This window comes from Suncus etruscus, chromosome 1 (assembly GCF_024139225.1).
Source record: "Suncus etruscus isolate mSunEtr1 chromosome 1, mSunEtr1.pri.cur, whole genome shotgun sequence".
Lineage (NCBI taxonomy): Eukaryota > Metazoa > Chordata > Mammalia > Eulipotyphla > Soricidae > Suncus > Suncus etruscus.
In genome coordinates, this window is record NC_064848.1 from 136,365,294 (window position 1) to 136,392,342 (window position 27,049).

General features: G+C 38.5%; 1 pseudogene; it reads left to right on the plus strand.

Annotated features, from left to right (window-relative positions):
- Positions 1-14,320: 14,320 nt before the first annotated feature.
- Positions 14,321-14,636, plus strand: LOC126012066 (ATP synthase subunit g, mitochondrial-like; annotated as a pseudogene).
- The last annotated feature ends 12,413 nt before the right edge of the window (positions 14,637-27,049 follow it).

Below are 27,049 nucleotides of genomic sequence, written 5' to 3' on the forward strand. Positions count from 1 at the left end.
ACAATCCTTGCATTCCTAGGATAAAGCCTACTTGGCTGTGGTGGATGACCTTCTTGATGATGAATTGAATACTATTTGCCAGAATTTTTTTTGAGGGTCTTTGCATCTGTATTCATCAGGGATATTGGTCTGTAATTTTCTTTTTTGGCAGCATCTATGTCTGGTTTTGGTATCAAGGTGGTGTTAGCTTCATAGAAACTATTTGGGAGTGTTCCTGTTTCTTCAATATTATGAAAAGGCCTTAATAGGATTGGTAGAAGTTCCTCTCGAAAGGTTTGAAAGAATTCATTAGTGAACCCATCTGGTCCTGAGCTTTTGTTTTTGGGAAGACTTTTAAAAACCATTTTAATTTCCTCAATAGCGATGGGGCTGTTTAAATATGTTATCTCATATTTAGCCGTGGAAGGTTGTAAGAGTCCAATAATGTGTCTATTTCTGTCAGATTCTCGTGTTTCGTGGCATAGAGTTTCTCAAAGTAGTCTCTGATTACTCTTTGAATCTCTGCAATGTCTGTTGTGTTCTCCCCCTTTTCATTTCTAATCTGGTTTATCAAGTTTCTCTCTCAATTTCTTTGTGAGTTTTGCCAGTGGTTTATCAATCTTGTTTATTTTTTTAAAGAACCAATTTTTGCTTTTATTGATCTTTGGGGTTGTTTTCTGGATTTTTCACTTCATTGATTTCTGCTCTGAGCTTTATTATTTCTTTCTGCCTACCTATTGTGGTTCCATTTATTGATCATTTTCTAACTTCATAAGCTGTGTCATTAAGCTATTCATGTAGGACCCTTCTTCCTTCCTGATGTTTGCTTGCAAGGCTATAAATATTCCTCTCAGTACTGCTTTGGCTCTGTCCCATAAATTCTGATAATTTGTGTCCTTATTGTCATTAGTTTCCAAGAATGTTTTGATTTCCTCTTTGATTTCTTCTTTGGCCAACTGTTTTTTCCGTAGTAAGCTGTTTAATTTCCAGGTGTTAAAGTTGTTCTTCTGTGTTCCTTTGTCTAATTTCAAAGCCTTGTGATCAGCAAAGGTAGTTTGGACGATTTCTATCTTCTTGATTATATGGAGATATGTTTTATGTGCCAGCATGTGTTCTATCCTGGAGAATGACTCATTGGAGAACAATGTATATCCAGGTTTCTGGGGAAAGAGTGATACACACACACACACACACACACACACACACACACACACACACTAGCCCACTCTCTTCCATTTCTCTTTTCAGAGCTTGTATATTTTTGTTGGGTTTCAGTCTGGTTGTCCTATCAAGAAGTGACAGGGCAGTGTTGAAGTCTCCCACAATTATTGTGTTGTTATTAATATCATTTTTTAGATTTGTCAACAATTGTATTAAATATTTTGCTGGTCCCTCATTGAGTGTGTATGTGTTTAGGAGAATGAATTGTTCTTGCTGTACATATCCCTTAATTAGTACAAAATGTTCATCTTCGTCCCTTACAACTCTTCTGAGTGTAAAGTTTGTGTCATTTGATATTGGTATGGCCACTCCAGCTTTTTTAAGGGTGTTGTTTACTTGGATGATTTTTTCCAGTCTTTGATTTTTGAGACTATGTATGTTCTGAGTGCTTAGGTATGTTTCTTGTAGGCAGCAGAAGGTTGGATTCATGTTTTTGATCCATTTAACCATTCTATATCTCTTAACTGGTGAATTTAGTCAATTGACATTGATAGAGATCATTGTCATGAGATTTAGTGTCATCTTTGTGTAAAAGTTGGGTATGTCTGTTGGTCAGTCTTGTCTTAAAGTAGATCTTTCAGTTTTTCTTTTAAGGTTGGTTTTGTGTCTGTAAAATTTCTGAGCTATTGTTTATCTATGAAGCTAATTATAATTTCTTCAAACCTGAAAGTGAGTTTTGCTGGGTATGGTATTCTATGTGAAGCATTTATTTCATTGAATTTTGTCACTATGTCCCACCACTGCCTTCTGGCCTTGAGAGTTTCTTGTGACCTGTCTGTTGTAAATCTCCAAAGATGCTCCCTTGAATTCAATTTCCCTTTTTGAACTTGCTGCTTTCAGTATTCTGTCTCTATCTGTGGGATTTGTCATTGTGACTAGGATGTGTTTTGGGGTGTTTTTCCTTGGGTCTCTTTTAGTTGGTACTCTTCGAGCATGCAGGATTTGGTCCACATATTCTTTACCCCTGGTAGCTTCTCTGTAATGATATTCTTGACTGTTGATTCTTCCTGGAGATTTTTTTCCTGGGCCTCTGGGACTCCAATGATTCTTAAGTTGTTTCTGTTGAGCTTATGAAAGATTTCTATTTTCATCTGTTTACATTCTTTGAGTAATTTTACCATTGATCATTTGCTTGAAGGCTTTTTTCCCAATCTCTTCTACTGTATGAAGTTGTTATGCATCTCATCTTCCAGCTCACTGATTCTATCCTCAGCTGCTGTTACCCTATTGGATAGGCTTTCAATTGAGGTTTTTAATTTGTCTTCTGAGTTTTTCAAACCTGTTATTTCAGTTTGGAGTTTTCTAATTTCTATCTTCATATCTTCTTGATTCTTATTATTGTTCCATTCAACTCTATCTATGCTTTCTTCAAGTTATGTGAACATTCTCTATATTTCTTCTCTAAACTCTATATCTGAGAGACTAACTAGGTGGTTGGCCATTTTTGGGTCATCAGAGTTGCCATCTTCATTCTCTATGCCTGGTGATGGCCTGTGTTGTTTCCCCATTGTCAAGCTTGTATTGTGGGGTTTTCTATGTGTTGTGGTGGTATTCATTGGCTAGATGATGTGTGCAGCCATAATGCAGAGCAGCTGCCTCCTCTAGCTCCACCCTTTGTGGGCAGGACGACTCACCTCTAAAGAAGAGGAGCCCTCAGGGAAGAATGCCACACAGGATCAAGTCTTAGGCCAAAGCAATCAGAGAAAAGTCCAAAGATGTCTGCTGGGCTTCACAGACACAGCAGAAGTCAGCTGGCTCCACCTTTTGTGGAGAGGATGACTCACCTCCTAAGAACCTAAGCTACTTCTTTGTCCCTACTGAAATTAACGGTAATAGTTTAAGATGAAAAAATATGGAAATTTAATTACATGCCTTCACCAAATAGTAAGGGCAGAAACTCTGGCTCTAACCAGTTCTATGCATTTATGATGTTGGTATCAAAAAAAAAAGTTATCTAGCTTCTTTGACTCAATTTTATTGTCAACAAAATAGAATTCAATATAAAAATATTGAGTGGTTAAAATAAAATTAAAAAATACTTAGCACATGGGGGAGAGTGATGGCACAGTGGTAGGGCATTTGCTTTGCATGTAGTTGATGCAGGATAGACTGTAGTTCTATACCGCAGCATCTTATATGGTCCCCCAAGCCAAGAGCGATTTCTGAGTGCATAGCCAGGAATAACCCCTGAGCATCAATGGGTGGCCCAAAATCCAAAAAAAAATGTACTTAACATATTGCCTAACATATGACAAACTGCTAAACAAAATTAAAACTCTCTCAAAACTAAGTGAGTATAGCCTAAAGAAGAAAAATTGGTAGTGAGATGAGGAGGAGAAACAAGAAAATTAAAAAACATGTCCTGTTTTTGTTTTGGTTTTGGTTGCCTACCTTTTATTTTTAATATCACTCTTTGTCTCATTAAATTTCTCTAAAATCCTCCTCCCTGGGGGCATTTCCCAGCTATATGCGACTCCTCTCTCGCTTTAAAATTCTCTCCAATCATTGTTGAATAGCTTAGGCTCACCTCTGGGAAAGGATTCTTATTCTGGTGGTAAGTGCCTTCTTTATGGGGTTCATAGAACAGCAAATCCTAGAAACCCAAAAGTAGTTCTACAATTCCAAAGCTCTCTAGCGCACTGTAAAGAGTCAGCTCTTCTGTCTTCAGGGAGAACAACCATGTTAAACTGGATCAAAATTAGAAGGATGTACCTAAACACAAGCTTGTAAATAGACCCAGTGACCATGTACTCCTTCACCACATGTCCTTTGATACTCTCCCCTTTTCTCTAAAGATTCTACACTGACTTCCTTTGCCTGTCACTCTGGACCAACTCTCAATTTACCTCTTCAGAAAGGTCTTCTATCAATCAATCTAGTGCCTGAAACAGTGGTTGGCACCAAATAGATAGCTAATAAGTAGTTATACAAAGTTAATTGTGTATGAATGATTTGTTATTATTTTTCCCACAAGGAAAAATTACAAAAGATCTGAAGCCAAAAAGAGAATCTTTCTCATCTTCTTGAAAGAGTTGGAAATTGGTAATATAATTTAAAGAGCCAGGTAATACAAAAGGATCTTTAGTGAAACATCTTTACTCTTGTCTCTCAGTCCTCCTCCCAGATGCAAATTATGTAATTACTGTCTGTATCTTCTCTAGTGATAGTTGTGGCCACCAACCAAAATGTACATATAGGGTCACCTCTTCCATGCCTTTTATAACCATTTTATAACCTTTTATAACCATTTTAGATGTCTCTTCCCTGCACCCTTCTGTCTTGTTTTGCATTTTACTCTTTTTAAATTAAGAGTGATGAAGCAAGTGGAAAAAAAGATAAGCAAATGATAAGCAAACTACTTTCAGCTAAGAATATTCTGTACCTCAAAGGAAAGAGTAACTAATACACAAAAACTTCCCATGGAGTGGAAGAAATTATTCACCCTATACTCATCTGAAAAGGATTAATGTCAAAATATATAAGGCACTGGTAGAACATTATTTTTAAAAACTCATTAAAAATGGGGAGAAGGTGGGGCCAGGAAGGTGGCGCTAGAGGTAAGGTGTCTGCCTTGCAAGTGCTAGTGTAGGACGGACCGTGGTTCGGTCTCCCGGCGTCCCATATGGTCCCCCCAAGCCAGGGGCGATTTCTGAGCGCATAGCCAGGAGTAACTCCTGAGCATCAAACGGGTGTGGCCCAAAAACAAACAAAAAAATGGGGAGAAGGGTGAACAGAAATATCCTCAAAGAAATACAAATTACCAAAAGCCACAGGGAAAAATGCTCTACATCACTAGTCAACAAAGATATGCAGATCAAAACACCAATAAAATATCTCACACTATAATCTGGCACACATCAAAAATAACAAGAACAACCAGTACTGGCATGCGTGTGGGGAAAAAATGATTCTCATTTACTGCTGGTGAAAATGTTGACTGAGCCAGCCTTTTTGGAAAACATATGAATATTCCTCAAAATAAACCTTAAAGTTGAGCTTTCATATGATTCAGCAATACAACTCCTGAGAATATACTCTAAGAGCCCAAAAGCACAGAAAAGGTATTTACACTCCTATATTTATTGCATCATGTTCGCAATAGCCAGAATATGGAAACAACACAAGTCCCTGAGAATATAAAATCGAATAAAGAAATTAGTACAACTACACAATGGAATAATATGCAGCCATTAGGAAAAATTAAGTTATGAAACTTGCTTATACAATAGATAGAAATGGAAAGTATCAGGGAAAGTAAAATGAGTCAGGAAAAGAGGGGCAGAAACAGAATGATTATACTCACTTGTGAAATATATAAAAATAAAAAAAATAGCATGGTAACAATGCCCAAAGACAAATGAAGTAAGGACCAGGAAGATTGATTGCTGCAGCAGAACACTTGCCACAAGATAGAAGAAGTGCCATTAGGACAAAGAAAGGACTATGGTAATGATAGTTGGAAACAATCACTCTGGATAAGAACTAGGTGCTGTAAGGAGGTAAAGTGATACCGTTTCAGTAATTGCTTTGCAAACTACAATGTTTAAAAAGAAAAAAGAGAAAGAGGGACAGAGAGAAAGAGAGAGGGGAGGAAGAAGAAGAAGAAGAAGAAGAAGAAGAAGAAGAAGAAGAAGAAGAAGAAGAAGAAGAAGAAGAAGAAGAAGAAGAAGAAGAAGAAGAAGAGAGAAAAAGAGAGAGGAGAGAGACAGAGAGAGAGAGAGAGAGAGAGAGAGAGAGAGAGAGAGAGAGAGAAGAAAAGCAATCTGCCATAGATGCAGGCTAGGGGGCAGGAGGAACCAGGAGGAAAACTGGTGGTATTGATGGCAGGAAATGTATATTAGTGAATGAATGGGTGTTGGAACATTGTATGACTGAGATCCAATCATCAACAACTTTGTAATTGTGTGTTTTATGGATTTTCAATAAAAAATTGTTTAAATAAAATTAAATTAAGTAGTTTGGACTTGCATAACTGTCAAGTCAAAGATGCATCTGAGTTCTTTTAAATATAAAGTTCCTCTAACACTTTCAAATCTAGTTTGTTCATAAAAATGCATTTGAAACATATTTCTCAGAAAATGACCTCTTGCAGAAGTAAAATCTGTACATAAATTTAGGAGCAGAAACTGTTCCCATGGTCTAGAATATTTGAGACAAAAGCTCAAAACACACCTATGTTGAGCTGTAGAGTTCGCTTTTTTTTTTCATTGCAATATTTTGGAATTTCTCTGGGTATTATTTTCATAGTGCCTTTGCTGAAAGAGAATAAAGTGACACACGTGGTATTCTTTAAGTAATTGTAGTGCAAACCACAATGTCATAAGATGAAAAAGAGATAGAGACTGAGAGAGACAGATAGACAGAGACAAAGAGAATCAAAACGCCTGCCCCAGAGACAAGTGGGTAGAGGATGGATGGGAGGGGAACCGTAGATAATGGTGGCAGGAAAAATGCACTGTGACTGAAATGCAAGTATGAACAATTTTGTAGCCATGGTGCTTAAAGAAATAATTTATTTTTAAATACATTATGAAATTTCAAGACATTAGTTTTACTCCTCTCTATGCTGGCACTTGTGGCAGCATATGGTAGCACTCCCACCACCACAGCTCCAATGTCATCCAACTATCCTTCAAAGGGGTATTAATACACACACACACACACACACACACACACACACACACACACACACACACACACATAGCATCACTGCTGCGAATGTAGTTCTTAAACAGAAAATCAATGAATCACTGTTTTAATAGGGGCCTCTCCATAGATACTGGGAAGGGGGTCTCATGACTGTACAAGGCTGGTGGTTGACCAGAAAGTGTTTGGGGCACAGGTGGGGAGGCTGTCTGTGGTGTTGGAAACTGACTCCAGCTCTTACCCTTAACCTGTCTTCATTCCCTTTGAGGAATCTGTCCCCTCAACCCCGCAATTAATCACTTGGTATTTATAGTTGTTTCTTAGTCTACTGACATGGACTGAAAATCTGTGTCCTGGGTGATCTGAACGTAATTTGGACCTTTAATGCCAATATTCCTCTAATTCTACCTAATCAATTGCATGAAGACATCCACATCTTCTTTTACTCATTCTATTTTCTCCCCAGCTTAAAACCAATATCTACCTAGTAAAGATATTTACCTGCTTTTTTCAGGCCCTGTTGGAGGTTTTTAGTTCTTACAAAACTATAAAAGTTATGAGCCACAGAGCAAACTAGAACCAAAGCTATATCTTAGAAATATGAATTATTTCTGAAATAATTTATTTAAAATCAATACTTTGGGGACCGGGCGGTGGCGCTAGAGGTAAGGTGCCTGCCTTGCCTGCACTAGCCTTGGACGGACCGCGGTTCGATCCCCCGGCATCCCATATGGTCCCCCAAGCCAGGAGCGACTTCTGAGCGCATAGCCAGGAGTAACCCCTGAGCTTCACCGGGTGTGGCCCAAAAACCAAAAAAAAAAAAAAAATCAATACTTTGATGCCAGGAAGCCTACTATAGAAATGAATGAAGCTATAATGAATTAAAGATAATTCTGGTTTTATTGCATTTGCCATATTTGACTTACAAATTTTTCATTTAACTAAAAGAAGTTATTTAAATAAGAGATACAATGAAAATCTATTACAGAAGTAAAATAAGTATACTTAGTAGAAACTAATTATCAAGAACAAGTATATTTCTCTTAAAAGGAAATAGATTACTTTTGACAAAAGTGTTCAAACAAGTGACTAATGATAATATTTTTGAATTAAAATGTGATGCTTTTGCATAGAACTTTAATTTTCTTGGAAAACTTGGTCTTTTTCCCCCAGCCTTTTACCAACTAAACTGGATAAATTCCTTTTATACTTTGTGTCCTACTACAAATAGGCTGAGTTTTACAAGAATTGGACAGAGGAAATCAGAACAAATAATAGAATTTTCAAATTACAGTCAATGTTATGTGTATATATAACAAGAATTAGATATGTATATCAAATACAGAAATAAATATGTGTATACACATTTTGGTCAAGATTATAGAATGCAAACCAATACAATAATGCAATTATAGAATGCAAACCAATACCGAAACAAGATTATGTTTTCTTGACTGAAGGAAGCTTCAAATAGTGGTTCACCCCTGGGAAAGTACAATTCAGAATTCAGATTAACTGTATTACTGGGCTATAACAGTAGTACAGTAGGTAGGGCACTTTGTGGATTAAAAAATTTTAATTGAATCACTGTGAGATATATAATTACAAAGTTGTTCATGATTGAGCTTTAGTCATACAATTTCCAATGCCTATCCCTTCTTCACCAGTGCACATTATCTGCCTCCATGTCCACAGTTTCCCTCCCACTACTTCCTTCGATGGCAGATATTTTTGTCTCTCTCCCTCTCTCTCTTTCTTTTTCTCTCCTTTTTTTTCTTTTAGGTAATATACTTTGCAATATTGTTATTGAAAGGTTGTCACGCATACCATTTTACCTCCTTTCAGTACCCGGTTCTTTCAGATTGACCATTTAAAACTATTGTTGGTATCATGAAGCTCTTTTTGGTATGCTTTCTACAAATGCATGAATGAAAAATATTATCATAGAGAAAATAAAAATTTTAAATCACTGTCATTAAAAAATTTTTAAAAGGATTAGTGAAGATGAGGGTTATTTAGACATAAAGAAGGAATCGGTCTCTGCTTTAGCATCTGCCTATAGCTTACTATCATAATTCTAACAGCATTTCCCCCACACACACACTATGCCAGAAACCTCAGTAAGCCAATATTTATTTCTCTCCAACCCTCAATGTACACAACACTGATAAGTCTGTTTTGTAGATGAAAGAATGGATGCCTTAAAGATTGAAATAACTTATCTATGACAACACAGCATAAACTCAAAGGACTCAAATAGGACCACCATCCTCTCAACCGTCTTGCTAAAAATTGCTAGACTGGAAAGAGCTAGCTTTTGCTCATCACTAAAATATTCACATAAATAATCTTGTTAATTTTGGCTTTAATTACAGTATATAGTTCCATTTTAAAAACTGCATTACTGGGCCAGGAATAATAGTACAGCCAGTAGAGCATTTGCCTTGCATACAATAAACCTGAGTTGGATACTTAGCAGCCTATGTGGTCCCCCAAACTCTGCTAGGAATGCTTCCTGAGCACAAAACCACGAGTAAGCCCTGAGCATTATTGAGTGAGTCCCCAATGCCAACAAAAACAATAACAGAAATATTACTTACAAACTAACTTCCAAAATTATTTGGTTATTTAGCAGAAATATCATGAATTATATCAAGGATTCAGATTTTTAAATTACTAACTTCCTGCAAAGTTGTTCTGTGGTGAGATATATAAAATTCTTTGGTCTGACAGATATGACAATAATAGCTAATTATTATTGATATTATTTTCTAGGTGTTGCCCTGAGAGCATTATGTTTATTAATTGAGGCTAATTTAATATTTTAATTACCCTCTGGGGCAGATGCAATCATTATATCCAATTTGTGAGCAAGAAAACTAAGAGTGTGCATTTAGAGACCTATGAAAATATGTGATTCCTAAATAAGAAAAAAGATTTCCTGCTAAAAAATCTAAAAAGATCCTATTAATAAATCTGATAAACAAAAATCTATTATGTCTGAAAAACAGTTTATAGAATACATCTTTCTCAATTGCAGTAATTCCTAAGTATATTCTTTACACTTGCTAAGACATCACAGCCAACCATTAAATTTCAGGATTCAGAGCCAAATAGCTCAAAAACAAGATTATAAAAATCTCTTAAAATACTCCCAGGGGGGAAGAAAGGGGAGAAGAAGAATGAAAAGGCTACTGAGAAGAGGAATTGCCAGAGGAAAGGAAAGGTCTCCAAGCTAGTGAAAACTGCTTCTATCTGTGCTGTCACTGCTGGTGGGGGCTGGAAAGAGCTAAGAGTTTTCATTCATCTTGTCAAGTTCATTCTACATTTAAGATGCACCAAAGAAGCATGAAATGTGATTTGAAAGCTGATGGTCCTGCTCTGATCCCTGTTGGCTGTGTGACCCCAGGCAGAGCCCATAGCAGCCTGTTCCTCCTCATCAACCAGGGTTGTCGTGAAGATGAAACACAGTGATGTATTATTGGGAAGTGGATTTTTTTTCCAGTGGCACAGTTCTGCAGTCCCCAGGTTCAGCTGCTCATTGCAGCTAGATGAATTTTGTCTTGTGATTAAGAGCCTCAGGTATATTTAAAGGCAATTATTTACCAGTAAGTAAATGCAATAATATGACAAAACAATGTTAAGTGGATAGCTGCCCTGGGGAGTCATTCTATAAATGGCTTAGAAGAATTAGCTCATTGAACTGCTGCAAATGAAGTATTTCTTAGATTCCAGAGAAGGGTATTTACTCTTGTAGTATTAACATGCTGTCTGAAATAGTACTTGTACCCAGCAAATTTCATCAAGCTATCATGAGCTCTATAGCACCCACCAATTTCTAAATCTGCATGTAGAGCTGCTCTGGACCATGTGAAAATCTCAGAGGCTTTCCTCATTCACATCTGAAATTCAAGAAGAGACACAGACTTTCCTTTCTTGCACTTAATGTTAACATGGCTCAAACTGTCAGTCAGAGACTTTTCCCTGGTTTCTCTCAGCTTCAAAAATGTAAGAGGACAGATACCAGAGCAATTATATGAGCAGATAGTGTGCTTATATTGCATGTGTCCTGCCCCCTTCATTCTCAGTACCCCTATAATACCTGGAGCTCTGCCAGGAGTTATCTATGCAGGTAGAGTCAAGAGTAAGCCCTTAGTACTGCCTAGTGTGGTCCAAAAACAAAAAAATAAAATAAGAGAATGAAGGTAAGGAGATTTACAGACTCAAACTTAATTAATCCTAATGTGAAGCCATAGGGAGAAGAGGAGTGGGAGGGACAGATGGAATCCTATGATTCTCTACCTACCTGCCAGTTCACCTGGACAATATTTCTACCTGGCTGGACACAGTCTTGAATATTCTGTACTGCTGAATCTCCACTCTCTTCTCATTGTCAAACTGTCTCCCAGTCTCTAGGAGAAACTGAGGGGAGTTAAGACAGACATGGAAAGGCTAAAAAGGGGAAAAAGATGAGGAAGGAGCAAAGGGCTAGTATTTAGTTAAAGCTTTAGTTAAAGTAAATTGGGAAAGTGAGAAAAGAAACACACTGAGTATCTGCTCTCCATTCTTGATCAACAGTGCTCTGCTCTTGAAGATTTGCTAGACAGACATTTCAGCACAGCTAAAATGAAACTGGAGGGAATCATAAGGGGAAAATAAGCCAAAGGATAAACATAAAATGATCTCAATCATCTGTGAGTCTACAGAGAAAAAAATCAAGGACAATATCAATTGACAATAAATCTTGGAAGCTGGATTACAAATCCAAGAATGCCTTGGTGTTGGGGGATTGAAGGTAGAAGAATGATTATGTTGATTAGAGGTGATATGAGAACAAATGCAGAGGATCTGGAGCATTGAGTGATGGCTAAGGGGAATGAGTATGTAACCAAACTATAACTGCCAGTCAACAAATAATACAGGAATGGGTAGAGAGGAAAAGGAAGTCAGACTAGAGACGTACACCAAGGATAGTGGTGGAGCACTTTAATAATTTTGGGGCAGACAGTAACACCCAGAGGTACTCAGGACATACTCCTGGTTCAGCTTTCGGGAATCAGTCCTGGCAGAGCTTTGGGGATCATATAAGGTGCTGGGGATCAAGCCTAGGTGTTTGCATGCAAGGCAAGTGTGCCTGCTGTGCTATTGTTCCAACCCAAGGAGTGGAACACTTCAGTAATCATGGTCATTAATTTGTACATTAATACTATTTTAACCCTCTGACCTAAATCATAAAAAATAAATTAAAATTTAAAAACACTTTAAAATGACTTACTAAACAACTCTAACATTTCAGGTCCTGCCTAGCTCAGCAGAATTTGGCACTGACACCATCAACTCAAGAAAAAAATCGCAGTGAAATGAAATTGTATTTATTGGAAATTAAAAGCAATTTATGTTCTACCAAACTAGCAGTGTGTATATTTGTATTACCGTTGGGGGACATGGAGTGGGAAATTGCTATTGGCCTTGGTTATTGTGGCCCTCGCAGTCGACTCAAGGAGTCTGTTCATGTTTAAAGAACCTTTGATCACTCAATGTTATTTGATAGGATTTTCCATGGCATAATGCATAGATATTATAGGATTAATTTAGAAAAAAACAGAGTTAATAATTTACACTTTATTTAAAATACTACAAAACAGTTGTAAATGAGAGTCTGTAGAGATAGTTCAGCAGGTAAGGTGTTGGTCTTGCATGTGGCTGACCTGGGTTCAATCTCAAGCATCCTCTATGGTCCCCTGAATACTGGCACCACCAAGAGCAATCCTAAATGTAGAGCCAAAAGTAATCCCTGAAAATCACTGGGTGTGGCCCACAAATCCCCACCACAAAAGTCTTCAAACTATGCGAAGCTATGGAAATTCTTTGAAACTCAGTTTAAACTTCAATCTGGCAGTGTTAACCAGACTAAATGTGGAGCTGCATATGCTTTAAGCTTCTCACGGCTGTTTTCTTAAAAACAGTAGATAACTCTAGTTCAGCCAACATATTCCTTACTTGAAAATAAAGGGTTGCACAAAATCCACATCTCTAAACCAAAAAGACATAGATACACAAGATTGAATCTTATTCTTTGTTAGTGTCATTAGCTGCTTTCTTCATACAGAAATGCCACGAATTAGGAGTTCAAACTGACAGAGAAGAGAACATGGTATTATGTCACAGACAGAGGGCTCAGCTGCCTGGATCCTACAGTGCCTCACATAGAATGAGAGATGCTGAAACATATGAAGTGTGTTCAGAGACCTGTGAATCATTCCCTTTGAAGTGGATGCTCTTGGGATGAGCTGTTAGGTGGCAAAATCTGTCCTCATTGATGGTGTAATAATAACATTATTCTGCATTGGATGCTTCTTTTCTCCTAAGACTCTTAAAGTACTTTTTCAGGTAATAACTCACACATTACTCAGACATCACTGAAATTTATGTCTGTAGTAGATATTATCTCCATTTTAGCAATGAGGGAAAAATGTGAGAACAATATGAGCAACACTGATAATAATATGAAGCTCTTCTGGCTTCCAAGGAGGCAGCTGATTGAGAAAAGGACCATGGATATAAATTCAGTGAAGAGAGTCTTGACAAAAAAGAATTTAGACATGCATATTTACTAGGTACAAAACCATAAAATAATTATGGTTGAGCCTTAGTAGATCAATTTGCACTGATGATTCTCAAAATACCAAAGGACAGCCCAACATTAAGAGTTTGGTCTTTATGATCAGTTATGTCAACTATATGATACATTTTCTTTTTTGGGGGTGCCACACCCGGTGACGTTCAGGGGTAACTCCTGGCTATGCGCTCAGAAATCCCTCCTGGCTTGGGAGACCATATGGACTCCAAGGGATTGAACTGCGGTTCATCCTAGGCTAGTATCACCAGCAAGGCAAATGCCTTACCACTCCACACCGCTGCTCCAGCCCCATGATATATGCTCTTTAAATAAAAAATTTTCAAAAAACAAAACAAACCAAGCAAATAAACAAACAAAAACCCTTAAGATTCCTGACCCCAATAAAAAGAAAAAGAAAAAGAGTTTGAGATCAGCCCAGACCCACTTTGAACATTTAAACATTGTTCAAGGACAATCATTTTCTTTTCTCTTTGTGCCTTTCAAGTGGTATTCAGGAGGCTCAGAGACCCTCCTGGTAAGCCTCAGTCAAACAGGCCTGTGGTTGAATATGAGGACCCAAGAATATGGTGCTGCTGTGTCTCTGCAATGCCAGGTACTACTCAGGTTATGCCCCTGGTGCATGACCTCCATGTCACAAAACTTAGAGGATCATGTGGAGCAAGGTTAGAATAGGAGCTGGCTGCATGTAACGTTAACCCTTGTGCTATCTATCTGGTTCAAGTCAATAAATTCTTACTTGGGTACTTTTTCCACCTCTATTTAGAAAGTAGTTCATCTCTTTTGTTTCTCAGACCAAAAAAAATATTCAACCAATAGAAAAAATGTTATGGAGCTATGGCTTAGTTTGTGCAGAATCTAACCAAGAAGGCCCCAGCATTAATCAGTGCTGCTGTGACTTACTTGAAGCCTACTTGGCCATATTTTTATAATATGCCATGGTTGAACTGGTGCCTCCAACCCCTGCTGAGATCCCAATAGCTATGCAGATCTTAAAGAAAATAGTCAATAGTACTAAAATTGGGAGCTTCAAACATCTGATAAGGAAGTTAAGGAAGCTCTGCTGAATGGTTTGGTGGCCACAGAGGTGTGGATATGGTTTTATGTCTGTGAGATAATAGGGAAGTGGAGCCTATTTGGTTACAATGTTTAAGGACCAAGATAATAGCTGGTTTACTGGTATGTTCTTGTCATGTGTGATGAAACTACTATTTGAATAAAATAAGATAAAATAAAAAGTCATGGAAAGAGAAAATAATAGCAGCTGTTACTTCCCAAATAGCCCATCTTAGGCTGATATCTCTCTGGCATTCTCAGAAAGGAGAAGAGGTTTCTCCTTTCTGCATGAACCACAGCAGCCCAAAACCACACCCTCTGACAAAAACACCCCAGCACTGCAACTTAGTCTTATCAAACTTCCAAGCCATCAAATTTATTTTGATATATAAATCAAGGCCTGTATGGCTACATGTGGCCACACTCCCACTCAATATTTTATAGTTGTTTCAGCCCACTAGTATCATAGAAAATCTGATGGGAAAGCTATATACTAATCAACCAAGCTCATGTGAATCGAACGAGTAATATAGCAGGCTCAACTAACACCAACTACAGCCCAATCTTTATAGACTGACTTTCATAACACATGGAGAGATATAATAATCATTTCAAATTAACCTGTGTTGATCTAAGTGTAGTTTATTTTTTAAACTTTATTTATATGTGTATTTATTGATTGATTTTTGGACCACACCCAGTGGTGCTCAAGAGTTACTCCTGGCTCTGCACTCAGAAATCACCCCTGGCAAGTTAGGGGCCCATATGAGATGCTGAGACTCAAATTGGGTCCCTTCCGAGTCAGCTGCATTCAAGGCAAATGCACTACCGCTGTGCTATCTCTCCGGCCCCATGATCTAAGTTTTTTTGGAGAGGGGAGGGGTCTTGGGCCACACCCAGTGACACTCAGGAGTTACTCCTGGCTATGCGCTTAGAAATAGCTCCTGGCTTGGGGGACCATATGAGACTCCAGGGAATAGAACTGCAGTCGTCTTAGGCTAGTACCAGCAAAGCAGACGCCTTACCACTCTGCACCACTGCTCTGGCCCCATGATCTAAGTTTTGATAATTCTATTTGCCTTTGTGTTGCAATAAATAATATGAAGTAATTTGTTTGCATACAAGAAGGCAGGATATGGTGGTGGGTGAAAGATTGGGGACACTGGTGTAGGGAAGGTCACACTGGTGGTGGGACTGGTGTTTAATATGTAATGGCCTGAAATATCTGCATTATGAACAACCTGGTAAGACATGGTATTATAATAAAATGAGAGAAAAAAAAGTTGTAGAAAAACAAATACAAAATGAAGCATGCCTATTTCCTGTAATGCCTAATTAACCAGTTACCTCTTTTCATGTGTGCATGTTTATTCATTTTATTTTCCAGCTTTCTCAGGGATCTGAATGTAAAATAGAGCACTTGGGAACAACTCACAGATTTATAAGGCTCTTCTGGGACCACAAGGTCTATAAACTGACACATTAGCCTCACCCAGAGATGCATGTAAAGTGCTTTTACTGCCATCATTATCGACCGCAATGCTCCTAATCCAGAAATAATTTGGTATTGGTAACCAATGTAACATTGGCGCCAAAATGTCCTTTGTTTCCCTTAACTGCTTCCGACCCATGGAAAGTGAATGTAATTCAGTGGAAATTGCTTATCAAGGAGTTGTATCCTGTATGCGGAACAAGAGGCGAAAGATTGAGAGTCCATTTCATCAACCCAGGCCCAGAAAAGATCATTTTGTATTTGAAAGTGTGGCAGAAAGTTCAGAAGGTGGCTTCTTATGCTGAATTTGTCTACTTTCAGTAGAATTACAGACTGGAGACAAACCAAATGTCAGGTACAAAAATACAACTTTTATTTTCTCTGCTTTCTCAAGTTCTCAGTCTTTACTACAGCAAGAAAGTTAACCTGCCCTCTGATTTAATTCAAATTAGTAATTCTCTAATAAAGGCAGAAAATGCAAAGTTTTTCCCTTTTCCTTTTTAATCTCTTGAGATAGCAGCTAAGTTCTGAGTTTAACAAATGGCCAAAGTCATTGGTATTGAAGATTTTGCCTATAGGACTGGGCATATGTCAGTATTCTTGGGACATTGGTGAAGGAAGTCAGGCACTCTGGTGCTGGAATGGTGTATGCATGAAAAGTAAAATTAATAGTATAGTAAGCCTGGTACTTTAATAAATATGGTAAAATATTTTTTTTTTTTTTGGTTTTTGGGCCACACCCGGTGACGCTCAGGGGTTACTCCTGACTATGCGCTCAGAAGTCGCTCCTGGCTTGGGGGGACCATATGGGACGCCGGGGGATCGAACCGCGGTCCGTCTCCTAGGCTAGCGCAGGTAAGGCAGGCACCTTACCTCGAGCGCCACCACCCGGCCCCGGTAAAATATTTTTAATTATGCATTTGCATGTATCATGCCTGGCTGTGGGCATGAGACAACTTCCTAATGGCATTGGCAGGGACACCAAAGTCTTTTATTGCTGAATTCTAATCTCTATTTTGTCCCTTGCCCTTAAACACGGACCACTATGGCCTTTGGACATTTTTATTCCTGTCAACAACATCTCCCAGCCATGTCCACAATTCTCCAGGCTGACACTGAAAATCCTTTGGTGCTACACAAGACTCAAAATCCTTAGATCCTGTCCCCACTTTGTGGCTGTTTCAATGAAGTTTTCTGCATAGTTGGGTCTTCTTGGCTCTTGTCACTGCCTCCAAGCCAAACAGAGATACCAATAGTCCTCATCCAGAGTTTGAGCACTTTTAAACAAGAACTCTAGAATCAGGCTGCTGGGTAGCAAACATGGACTCAGCTACCAACTGTGTGACAACTATGACTTTGTGTCTAGCTCTCAATTTCTCTGTGTCTCCCTTTACTTATCTGCAAAATGGGAGTTATCTTATAAGACTATTGAGAAATTGAAGTGTGTGATGCACCTAGAACATGAATTGCCACATAGAAAGTTCTAAGTGTGCTGTCTAATAATAGCATTGTTGGTCCATGAGGAGGCTAGGATGAGAGCCCTACCTCCTACACACAGCTTCCCCCTTCCCACCTTGAATGGTTCTTACCCTCATGCTGTTTTTCCAAATCTGTTCTCTGTCTTATGAAGTTTGCATTCTTAGCCCTTTATTCTCTTAGCCTCCAGGAACACAGAATCGTTTTTTTCTTTCAAAAATCTAGTCTTCTGCCATTTAAATCCTTGACTTTGCCATAAATATCAAGAAACTATTGAATTACTGAAATTACTGAATTACTGAAAGCTCAAAGTCAAGAATTCGTCCTCTGCTTTTGACTCTGTGCCTCACCCTAAATCCATGACCAGCTTTATATGATGGAAAATTTGTGATGTGAAAAGTTATCATTTCCTTTATTGAGCTGCTTCTATGATCATTTTTGTGGGGAGGGGGTAGAGATTAGCAAGGGCACTAGGCTGGCCAACCCTATCCAATGATTAAAATATTTTCAGAAATCATGAGAGCAGTTAAATGCTACCCAGCACAACTCTCACTAAACTAATTACTTGAGGCAACTCCTGGAAAAAATCAGATATACATAAGAGCAGTTGTGCTTTTGACATCTGCAGCCACACAAAAACAGCTCCAACCAGCTGCATTCTGCTGCCTTTACCACCATTAGGACAGCGAAGCTAACAGCTTTACTGAACATTTTAGTTTAGTAAAATTTTTTTCCCACAAGAACTTTATTCTGAGCACAAATAGCCTTCATACCTTGAAGACTATAAGTAGCTATTTTGAAATATTTTAAAATATTTACTATTTTGTTTTATTTTGGGGTCACACCTGGTAGTTCTCTGATGACCATAGGAACCGTATTTGCCGGCGTATAAGATGACCCTTAAACCCATGAAAAACTTCCTAAAAGTCTTAAAAGTAAGTTACTTCTTTTTCTTTTTTTTTTTTTTTTTTTTGGCCACACCCGTTTGTCGCTCAGGGGTTGCTCCTGGCTATGAGCTCAGAAATCGCCCCTGGCTTGGGGGGACCATATGGGACACAGGGGGATAGAACCGCGGTCCGTCCTATGCTAGAGCTTGCAAGGCAGACACCTTACCTCTAGCGCCACCTTCCCGGCCCCCATAAGTTACTTCTTAAAAGTAAGAGGGGTGCGGATCACTCGTCCCTGAAGCTGGAACAAGTTTCAGCATGCCATATACCAGCATATAATATGAATCCTGACTTTTATGAAGTTTTTCATGGGTTGAAGGGTCATTTTATACGCCGGCAAATACGGTATCAGGGATTGGAACCAACATGTAAAATGTGCACTCTAATCCTCTTAGGAATCTCTCTTACCCTATAAAGTTAATTTTTTAAGGATTTCTCAAGCATTAGCTGATGAGTGGAAGACATAGAGGCCCAAATATGCTTGGCCTGGCGGTAACGGGAAGTTAGAAATGGTCATAGGGTGCTAAAGATTGAAAGGATCTGCTGCATACTTTATATGTGCTCCCTCTACTTTCTTTCTCTCCCTGGCCCCTGAAAAATTATTTTAATCATATATTTCTGACTGGTATTTTTGTTTGTTTGTTTGTTTTTGGGCCACACCCGGCGGTGCTCAGGGGTTACTCCTGGCTGTCTGCTCAGAAATAGCTCCTGGCAGGCACGGGGGACCATATGGGACAGGGGGATTCCAACCAACCACCTTTGATCCTGGATCGGCTGCTTGCAAGGCAAACTCCGCTCTGCTATCTCTCCAGGCCCTCTGACTGGTATTTTTATTTTAAGATCCAAATATCTGTTTGGGTTACTGAGTCAGATACCATGACATTAGTTATCCCTAGTCCATATTCTGAGATAAATGGCCTCTTCCCAGTCATGAGAGCAGCATTTGCTGAATTATGACGTAGGTGCCCAAGTCCCCAGGAGCATTCATTTGGCTCCACAGGCTCTAAAAGTAAAGCCAACTCTTTAGATCCAGTCTTCAAGAGCATCATTTTGTTTTGTTTTGTTTGTGGGCCATATTTGGAGATTCCCATTGCTTACTCCTGGCTCTGTGCTCAGGAATTACTCCTAGTGAGACCCAGGGGTACATATGCGGTGCCAGAGATTGAACCCGGGTCAGCTGCAAATTAAATGCTCTACTCATGATACTATGTCTCCAGCCCTCAAAAGTCTTTTTAAGCACCAGCTCAATGAGACCACCAGTCATTTAAAATCAATCCACATTTATTTTAACTTCAAGTAATCAAACTCTGAGTAAAGAAAAGTTATTTTTAGCCCTCCTCTCTTTCACATAACCTCCTCCCACTTCCTAGTCCCTGCCATACACCATACAACTTTAAATGTCAAATTTTCAGTCATTCATGAAGCCACAACTTCAGCTCTGTGGTTATAAATGAGTTAATTATGATCTAGGAGAGGCAAGGTCCTGGAGAAGGCCCTAGGCAGGGAGCTTTTTACATTTTCAATCCATTTATGTATGCAAATAAAGTCTATTCCGTGTTTCTGTCAAACCACAAAACTATTGATTATTTTCATGAGTAACACTTTCATTCTAACAGCCCCAGACCAATATTAAATGTATAACTAAATGTCTGCCCAATGGATTGGATTCAGATAATGGTAACAATATATACTTACAGTGTTCCACCATTACAGTGGTCTCACTGTGCTAAACTATGTGTGAGTATCACATAATTTTTTAGCACAACATTGTGGTTTTTCTGAAACTTCAGGAGGTTTTGAAAGCCTGTCTAAAATCACACAGCTCAGGGATGGATAAATAGTACAGCAGAAAAGGCACTTGCTGCTATAAGAGCTTATATCCAGGTTAGATCTCGGCATCCCTTATGGCCCCGAGCACCACTAGGAATGATTCCTAAGTGCAAAACCAGGAGTAGCCCCCGAGCATTGCCTAGGCTGATCACATAGTTCAACACCAGACTCAAGTCTGTCTATTTCAGACTCTCAGTTCTTAGGACTGGGATACCATTGTACAGAACACACAATTTTTGTCCACTAAATTTCTTTATTTAGAGTTAGATAAATAGTACAGGGATTGAGGTGCTTGCCTTACATGAGGGTGACCCAGGTTCATTCCACAGTACCACACAGTTCCCCCAAACACAGTCTAGGAGTGACTCCCAAACACAGAGCCAGTAGACTCCCTAAACACCACTGGATTTGGCCCTAAAATAGACTAATCAAATAAGTAACATTTTTAATACTACTGTTAATTGTAATATTTCAGACATGCAATGCCACTTCATCAAGGTTCCAGAGCTATAGTGGGATAGGGAAGTGTACTTGTCTTGCATACAGTCAATGTGGTTCCATCACCAAGATCCCTTATGGTCTCCTGTGCATCACCTCACCATCAGTGTGTCAGCTACCCTCCACCTCTGTCTCTAAGTTCCCTCCCATTACCTCCTGCTTCCCTCATAGTAAATTCTGAGAATTCTCAGTCTGTTATCATTGTCTGTGCTCATTCCCTTGATTTCTGTTTCTTTATACTCCAAATAGGAGAGAGATCTCCCTCTGACTTACTTCACTCAGTGTGATTGCCCTCCAGTTTCATCCAAATTGCAGCAAACTGCAAGTTTTCATCTCTTCATATAGCTGAGTAGTATTCCTTTGTGTATATATACAATTATTTCTCCACTCATCTGTATGGCACATAATTTAATCAAAAATTGAGTCTCTGCAGTCTCTACTTTCAGCCCTGGCAAAATCAAATATGATTCTGACACTAAATGCCTGTTAGATTTTCTTCCTTGAAATATATTTCCTCTACCCCCGCCCTTTTCTTTTAGCATCCTTTTACCTACAAAATTTCCCAATTTAAATGCCAAGAGTTTCAAGCTTATCCATCTAGAATGCTGCTAAGGTTACACAACACATTCATAGTGTTTAAAAGGTACAAGAAGAAAATAGCATATCTTTACAAAACATACATATTCTTGTTACTGTTGGTTCAATTGCTGGGAGGACCTTGCGAATGGTATTGAGTGGTGGCCTCCCTCTGTAGTGCTTAGAAACCATGTGGTACCAGGGTCCAGGCTCACAATTGCACACATTCAAGATAAATGAACAATATTCTGGCCTCCAAAAATGCATATTCTCATAGAGACAAAAAATGCTACTGTGATTCTTCTTATAAAAAATGTTTTTGTTTGTTTTGGTTTGGGTTTGGGGCCACACCCAGTGACACTCAGGGATTATTTCTGGCAATGCGCTCAGAAATCACTCCTGGGTTGGGGACCATATGAGATGCCCGGAATTGAACCTAGGTCTGTCTTGGATCAGTGGCATACAAGGCAAACACCCTACCGCTGCGCTATCTCTCTGGCCCCTTCTTATTAAAAATTTTTTAAAGAAGTGAAGATCTTTTAAATGAAAAGTGAAAAAATTACAAGCAATTAAGTTGAAAAAAACTTTTGTTGTAACAGAACAATAATACAATGGGTAGGATGTTTGCCTTGCACATGGCCACTCGGGGTGCAATTCTCAGCATCCGATAGGGTTTCTTGAGCCTATCAAGAGTAATTCTTGAGTGCAGAGCCGGTAGTAACTTCTGAGCACTGCCACGTGTAATCCAAAAACAAAAACAAAACAAAACAAACAAACAAAAAACAAGCAATAAAAACTCCACCATTATTTCTGACAATAGGTAAATTGAGATCCAGAGAAATAGCTCAACAGTCTAAGCTCACTCATATTTTGCATACTAGAGGCCTGGCACTACATGGTCCCCTGAGCAGTTAGGAGTCATCTGCTAAAGAACACCAAGAGAAGCCCCTAGAAACTGCTAGGTGTGGCTGAAAAAAAAAAAACAAAACACTCCCTCCCCAAAAGGAGCAAATTTATATAAAAAGTTGCTTTTTAATAGATCAGGTTTAAAATAATCTAGTTTCCCTAACTTAATTTGGGCTGGGTAAATTTTTATTATACATTATACTTAGACTAATTGTTACCTTATAGTAGTGCTTCTCAATTATTTTCTGTCATGCTCCCTAGGAAGAAGAAAACATTTTGCCCCCCCCCCGCACAACTGCAAATAGTATCTTTATTAAAAAAAAAAACTTTAACCTGCAAAACAAAAATAAATAAAATAATTTGAGCTGATTTTTTAATCAGAGGTGATGTCTGGATTAATGGCTACAATGAGCACGTTTTGCAAAGCATAGCTTTTGGAAGCGGGGTTTGAAGCAGGACACAGCAACTCTCAGCTCCAGAGACATACAGAGACATAAACACGGGGCTTAGCTTGTTATGATAGTGTTTGCCAAGGTCAAATGCGCCCCCCTTTACGGAGCCTCGTGCACCTACAGGGGAGTGCCCCACTATTTGAGAAGCACTGCCTTACTGTTACTTTCATTCATTTTTACTTTCATAATATTATATTTAAACAGTAGGTCATTTATGCCATTAAATATAAAAATATTATAAATCACTACAGAATTTTTACAATTTTAATCTACTGTGGTACTTAAAATTCATTTTACTATGGGGCAACTTTTCTTTAAAATTAATACATGTTTATATCTAAATGGTATGATGCATTAAGGGATTCATTGTAAAAATCAATGCCTGGATTCTACATAACATACATGTAAAATATGTTTTATTAGAAAAAATTTCTAGCCAGAAAAAAGTCAAAGCAGCAGCTGTATAGGCTCTGTCCTTGTCCCCTCCTGCTGAGAGGACTCAGGAATAGCCAAATGTAGGGAATCTTCTGCTAACAAAAAAACCAATGTAAGATAGTCCCCTGAGTAAAACAAGTTAAGTATGAGGGCAGCAAAGGTGAGTCTAGAAAAGAATATAATAAAATAGTTTAGGATCTTTTAGATAAAGAAAGCAACAAGAGCAGTAGGCAAAAATAGAGTAGAAAATTGTCGCAACTTTACACTATACTTTAAGGGTGCCTGAAATACATATGGCCAAAAGACACATGAAAAAATGCTCCACATCACTAATCATCAGGGAGATGCAAATCAAAACAACTATGAGGTACCACCTCACACCCCAGAGATTGGCACACATCACAAAGAATGAGAACAAGCAGTGTTGGCAGGGATGTGGAGAGAAAGGAACTCTTATCCACCGCTGGTGGGAATGCCGTCCAGTTCAACCTTTATGGAAAGCAATATGGAGATTCCTCCAAAAACTGGAAATCAAGCTCCCATACGACCCAGCTATACCACTCTTAGGAATATACCCTAGGAACACAAAAATACAATACAAAAATCCCTTCCTTACACTTATATTCATTTCAACACTATTTACCATAGCAAGACTCTGGAAACAGCCAAGATACCCTTCAACAGATGAATGGCTAAAGAAACTGTGGTACATATACACAATGGAATATTATGCAGCCATCAGGAGAGATAAAGTCATGAAATTTTCCTATGCATGGATGTACATGGCATCTATTATGCTGAGTGAAATAAGTCAGAGAGAGAGAAACGCAGAATGGTCTCACTCATCTATGGGTTTTAAGAAAAATGAAAGACATTCTTGCAATTATAATTTTCAGACACAAAAGAGAAAAGAGCTGGAAGTTACAGCTCACCTCAGGAAGCTCACCACAAACAGGGATGCGTTTAGTTAGAGAAATAACTACGTTTTGAACTATCCTAATAATATGAATGTACGAGGGAAATAGAAAGCCTGTCTAGAGTACAGGCGGGGGTTGGGTGGGGAGGAGGAGATTTGGGACATTGGTGATGGGAATGTTGCACTGGTGATGGGTGGTGTTCTTTACATGACTGGAACCCAAACACAATCATGTATGTAATAAAGTTGGTTAAATAAGAAAAAAAGAAAATGTGAAACATCCCTGTTGTGTATGTAAATATTTTAGGGGATTATTATGTTACTGACCCTACCCTGATCGGTGATTGTGCCCTACCCTAGGGTGTGACCTGGCATTCTGCCCCCACCCTAGGGTGGTACCTGATTCTGCTTCCACCATTGGGTGGTATCTGATCCCACCATTGGGTGGTACCTGATTCTGGGGGATAAAAACAAGGGTCTGTGGAAGGCGAGGGGCTTTTGGCTGGAACTTATGCTGAGTCTTTGGACTTCAGTCTTGTCCACCGAATAAAGCTAATATTTCCACAAGCCTGACTGCGAGCTGTTTACCCGCCGTTTCATCTCAGAACTGTCGGCTGGACGTGGTGGCAGACGCGTGCTCCGAGCTGGAGGGGAAAGACCTCATCCTCCATCCCTCCATCAGTCAACCTATTCAGGGGCTGACTTGCAACACATCCCAGTCTTGGTTCTTATGGACCCATTACATTTTGATGTGCTTACAAACTGTTCTTACTGTCTCTTTCAATGTCTCGGCCATTAAACAATGGATCACATGATTGGGAGCAAATGGGGAGTAATATTCAATTGAATAATTATTCTTCCAGCCTGTGATCACACTCAAAGCTGCACAGGCAATTCTAAACTTTACAGTCCTTATGTGTTTGCCTTACTCACTAAGACAACCAGTTTGACTGGCAGTAATTACCATAGTCAGACAAACCACGGAAAGTGTACCAAAGGTTTCTGTGCCATGCCTTGTATACAATGTAATTGAGACCATCAAAAAGATGTTTAATTGGGGCTGGGAAGGAGGTAGGCACTTAGGATTAAAGGGAGTTCTATGAAAGAGAAAATGATCTCATCAGATAGTAGGACTGTTCTGAGCTCAGCCTCTAGGGCAGCCTATTCTACTTTACAGCCAGCTTATTTCTAAATTATTATAAGAGAGAAAGGAACAAGACTCCAGAAGACTCCAGGTTGGTTAATTTTCAGAATTTGCATAAATATCTTTAATACAACTTTACTTCAAATAGGAACAAGTTCAAATTCATTAAAATAATTCAATCACCAACTTAAAGGAAATCTCAGTGGCCAGTTTTGGGATCATCTGATCAGCAACAACAGAAAAGAATAGTATAATAGATCCTTGAGCAACATGAGTTTGAACCACACACATGAGCTACTGTCAGGTAGACTTACCTGTAAACGATGATGTAAATGTATTGATAAATACAATACAGTGCTTCTGCCTTACAATTTTCTCAGTAATATTTTATCCCTAATTTACTATATTGTATAATATATAATATACTTAACATATTAAATAACTGCTACTTGGCTATTTCTGTAATTAGTAACAACTAACTAACAATTGCATGCTGCTGTTAACTCCTATACTATTAATAGTTAAGCTTTGGGTAGATATTATTTTTTAACTCTTCTAATCCCTGGATTGTTCAAGAATCAACTACAATTGACTATAATGTATGAACTAAAATAAAAACCCTACTAATTCACAGTAAAATAAGTAAATAAATACATATGTACACACATAAGTACATAAAGTTAGAGCTCTTTCTTATTTCTTATTTCTTATTGTTCTTAATTAACAACATTAGATGAAGGAATCACAAAGTGGAAAGCCTATTTGGCAGTCACTACAAGAACAGTGTTTCAAACAAGAATTATGAACAGATGTCAACATCACTGGGAAAAATTTTTATGAGAGATACAATAATGAGAATTTCAAAGTATCTCTCCATAAGATGGAGATGCATTTGTTGTAACAAAGATTAACTTTATGAGGAAAGCTGGTAGACATCTACTTCAACAAGTAATTAAACGTCAGCTGTCAAAAGGTAAATCAGTACCCAGAACTTATGAATAAAGTGCACCAAAAAGGATACAATATCACTTCTCTAGAATTCTACCAGAAAAGGCATAACCTAACAGGTATCAGAAGTAAACATCATGAAACTGCAATATCAATCATGTTCTACATAATATCTAGTCAGGGTAGATACGATAATGATGAGTATGATGTTGGAATTATGGATACAGGAATACATTAACATTAATATAAATCACAGTATCTCAAGTTCAAAAAAAAGTTTGAAAAATAGGGGCTGGAGAGATAGCACAGTGGTAGGGTGTTTGCCTTGCGCTTGGCAGACCTAGGTTTGAACTCCAGTGTCCCATATGGTTTCCCAAGCCAGGAGTGATTTTTAAGCACATAGCCAGGAGTAACCGCTGAGTGTCATCAGGTGTAGCCCAAAAATAAAACTTAAAAAAAGTCAATTATCTTCAAAAGTGTCAAAGCCAATGAAAATAACACAGAAGAAAAAAATATCCAAAGAATTGGTCCAGATCTCACCCCTGATGGGAGTAAGTGGGGGAGGCACTTAGTAAAAATTTAATTTTTATACTATAAAACCAATTAGTGGTTACCAGAGGAAAGTGGAAAGGAAGGAATGGGTTAGGCAGATAAAGAGAAGTTTTATAATGAATAGACTCAGATATTTAATTCAATATACAATAAGTTGTATGTGCACATGTTAATTTTAATTATGTACATCTCTGGGACTGGGAGCTTCTGCTTACAGCCTGCAATTTATGGTTTGTGTTCGTGCCAACCCTAGAATGAATAGATCAGATACAGAGGCATCACACAAGTAACAGATGGAGTCATAGAAGAAGGTACATAAGGACCAGGAGGTTGAGGAG